We start from the raw sequence: 4356 nt of genomic DNA, 5'->3' as shown, positions 1-4356 counted from the left end.
GACTGCTCCTAAGGCTGGTGCTCCAGCTCCAAAGCCAAAACCAAAGAGGAGCACCAGGAACATCCCTGCTGAGGAGAAGAACAAGGCCCAGTGCCTGAAGCTGAAATGGAAGAAGAAGATGATGAGTCACATGTCTTGAGGAAGTTGAAGCCAAAAATTCCAGATCACAATGATGCTCATCCAGTAGCTGAGAACATGAAGATCAGGAAGGACTCAGGATTAAGGCTATGGAGAGAGTCTGATCCATATGCCACCAGGAGAAGGACTGCTGTGGACTACAGGTTCCATACCAAAGAACAGCAGGACTTCTATGGGACCATCTTACTTGACAAGAAACCAATAGTATGTGACATGAGATGGGTCGACTGGGAGTACATCAAGGAAAATGAGGATCACTTCCCTGGTGTATATGACATTTTCAAGGCTTGTGGAGTTGATAAGTTTGTGGCTCTGAAGCTCACAAAGTGGAATGATGAGCTCGTCATGCAATTCTACTCCACAGCTCACTTCTACCCAGATGGAAGGATTGTCTGGATGTCTGAAGGTACGAGGTACCAGTCCACGGTTGCTGAATGGGCGAAATTGATCAATGCTCGAAAAGAGAGTGAAGATGACTTTGATGTCTATGCCAACAAGAAGAAGGATCACAACACCATGGCACACATGTACAAGGAGATCCCAGATGCTGCTCTTGAGACACACAAGTTTGAATCTGTACATTACCTTCTGTCAGGCTTGCCAACTATCAACTGGATCCTCAAGCACACTCTCTTGCCAAACTCAGGTGATCACAAGATGATCAGAGGTCACTCCATCAACTTGCTGCACATTTTTGATGTTCCACAAAAGTTTAAAGTCATGAGTCTTATAGTTGAAACTATAAAGAGGACAGCTGCTGATCAGAAGAGGAGTTGTGGGTATGCCCCACAGATCCAGGAGCTGATCAACTCCAAGATGGGCACTGGCACATATCTGCTGGACAAGGAGCACTTGCCCATCCACCCAGACTTTGAGGACAACACTGTAGTGATGGATGAAGATGAACCAGCTTCTGTGCACGCACAAGCCAAGAAGGAGAAGGCAAAGGCTGAAAAGGTTGCAAGGATGCCAACTACTGAAGAAGCATCTCAGTATCTTCTGAAGAGCAAGCAAGATCAGCTTGGCTACCTGATTGCATCCACTCTGAGGATTGAGATGGGACTGGCCACCCTAACTCAAAACCAGGAGAACTTGGAAAGGATCGTCGAGCAAAAGTTCTATGACTTGGATGTGAAGGTAACTGAGATACAGTCTGTTGTGGAGCAACTTCAGGATGATATGCAGGAGAGGAAGGGCAAGACAACCACTAATGCATTTGCCAGAGTGCCTAGAGCTCAGAGATCTACTGCAGTGCCTGTTCCAGACACCAGAGCCACTTCATCTGCACCAGCTACAACTTCAGTGCCACCAGCTCCAGCACCTACTCCATCAGCTCCATCTACTTCGACTGAAGCCTTCGTTCTTGGAGTTACCCGGACACCACCACCTGAAGACCAAGCCTGAGAGACGATTTAGTGCTATGCATTTTCTAGGAATTTTTTGGTAACTTGTTGCCAAAGGGGGAGAAAAATGTATAGATCATAGGCTTCGAGAGAGAGCGTTGCTTTTTATTCTCTCTTGCTTTGGTGGTTGAACTTTATTTGCTTGTTTGCGATACATTTTGTCTGCGTGATACTTGGATGATCATGTGTTTGATCATATGCTACATTAATGCTTGTTGGATGACATTATCATTTTATCCCTATATGATCATTCACTTTGCTTGGTGATGAGTGCATGTATTTAATTATTATCATTTTGAGCGCTCCACCAAGATGTATGTGACATGGAAGAGTAACCCATGAGCCTAACCCTTTGTGCATTTGCAGTCCAAAGCAAATCATAATCTATGCACAATTTTAGGGGGAGCTCTTGCTTTTCCCATACTTCTCAAAGCGACAATGTTTTTCACTCTTATTATCATTTGTTGAAGCTTTGATCTATATGTTGTCATCAATTACCAAAAAGGGGGAGATTGAAAGTGCAACTATCCCTAGGTGGTTTTGGTAATTCCTAACAACATATAGCTCATTGAGCTAATGCTATTCCAAGATTAATATATGAGGAAAAGTGCAATGAAAGGCATGGCATGGATGAGGAAAGTGGACCCCTCAAAATACTAAGGACAAAAAAGATTGGCTCAAGCTCAAAGCTCAAGACTCTACATTTTATATTTTAGTGATCCAAGATCACATTGAGTCTATAGGAAAAGCCAATACTATCAAGGAGGGATGAGGTGTTGCTTAATGGCTTTCTTGCTTCATAAGTGCTTAGAGATATGCTCCAAAACCCTCAACTACCTTCCCACATCCACATATGACCTAAACCAAAAGTCAAACTTGGCCCCACCGATTCTTTCTATCCGGCGCCACCGAGTTCAGATGTCATAGCCACTGCCACAAACCCTAGGCAAATCGGTCTCACCGATAGGGATCTCGGTCGCACCGAGATGGGGTTGTAATCTCTCTGTTTCCCTTCGTAACGTTTCAGTCCTACCGAGATGAGCGATCGGTCCCACCGAGATTGCAATGTAAACTCTCTGTTTCCCTTTTGTAACATTTCGGTCTCACCGAAATGAGCGATCGGTCCCAGCGAGTTTACCTGACCAACTCTCTGGTTAGCTTATTACCAAAATCGGTTCCACCGAGTTTGTGTAATCGGTCACACCGAGATTACGTTATGCCCTAACCCTAACCATATCGGTCCTACCGAGTTGCATCTCAGTCCCACCGAAAATCCTAACGGTCACTAGGTTTGCTAAATCGGTCTGACCGAGTTTCTCAATTCGGTCTCACCGAGATTGGTAAATTGTATGTAACGGTTAGTTTTTGTGTGGAGGCTATATATACCCCTCCACCCACTCTTCATTCGTGGAGAGAGCCATCAGAACATACCTACACTTCCAATACACATTTTCTGAGAGAGAACCACCTACTCATGTGTTGAGGCCAAGATATTCCATTCCCACCATATGAATCTTGATCTCTAGCCTTCCCCAAGTTGCTTTCTACTCAAATCTTCTTTCCACCAAATTCATATCCTGTGAGAGAGAGTTGAGTGTTGGGGAGACTATCATTTGAAGCACAAGAGCAAGGAGTTCATCATCAACACACCATTTGTTACTTATTGGAGAGTGGTGTCTCCTAGATTGGCTAGGTGTCACTTGGGAGCCTCCGACAAAGATTGTGGAGTTGAACCAAGGAGTTTGTAAGGGCAAGGAGATCGCCTACTTCATGAAGATCTACCGCTAGTGAGGCAAGTCCTTCGTGGGCGATGGCCATGATGGGATAGACAAGGTTGCTTCTTCGTGGACCCTTCATGGGTGGAGCCCTCCGTGGACTCGCGCAACCGTTACCCTCCGTGGGTTGAAGTTTCCATCAACGTGCATGTACGATAGCACCACCTATTGGAACCACGACAAAAACATCTGTGTCTCCAATTGCGTTTGAATTCTCTAAACCCTTCCCTTTACATTCTTGCAAGTTGCATGCTTTACTTTCCGCTGCTCATAGACTCTTTGCATGCTTGCTTGAATTGTGTTAAGATTGCTTGACGTGTGCTAAGATAGCTAAAATCTACCAAAGACTAAAATTGGGAAAAGGATAGATTTTTAATTGGTCAAGTAGTCTAATCATCCCCCCCTTCTAGACATACTTTCGATCCTACAGCCACCATCCTTACGTCTTCATGGGCTTCTATATTCATGGGGTTAACCCGGTCACTCCTAGCTGGTTTACCTCAAGTAGTCATATCGCCAACATTAGGCCCCAGATTGATTTGAACTTGTTCATGTCAATCTTCAATACTTAGAAAAATTCTTGCCCTGTCATCTTCATATAGATCTGGTAAACCACCATGATGTCATCCTTTAGATCCGTAGTAAACCGCCATGACGTCATTTATTCATTGAAGCCGAAGATTCCCTTCATTTAATGAATATCCAACCATCGAGGAAACATCCTTATTAACTATCCATTTTGAGCTCCTCGATTCACGCACTTGTCACTTATCACTTCGCCTTATAAATAGGACCACGGGCCCTTCTCTTTTTTCCCCTTCGTCTCCTCCACTTCTTCTTCCTCCTTGTGACGCCTCTGCATCTGAGCGCCGCCGCCGTCACCGAGCTTCGCCTCCGCGTCTCCGCTGGCCACTGCATCAACTTGGTTGCACGAGAGAGCCGCGGCGTACCTCCGCTGCTTCAACAGCCACTGTAAGTCCCTTCCTTTCTCCGTTGTAGATCTAACTAGGGTTTCCTCGTTCGTCGAAGTTCATCGAGGC

The sequence above is a fragment of the Triticum urartu genome, chromosome 5A, assembly GCF_056163025.1.
Source record: "Triticum urartu cultivar PI428250 chromosome 5A, HENAU_Tu73, whole genome shotgun sequence".
Lineage (NCBI taxonomy): Eukaryota > Viridiplantae > Streptophyta > Magnoliopsida > Poales > Poaceae > Triticum > Triticum urartu.
The sequence above is the reverse complement of the archived record's forward strand: the minus strand, read 5'-3'. Positions refer to the sequence as shown.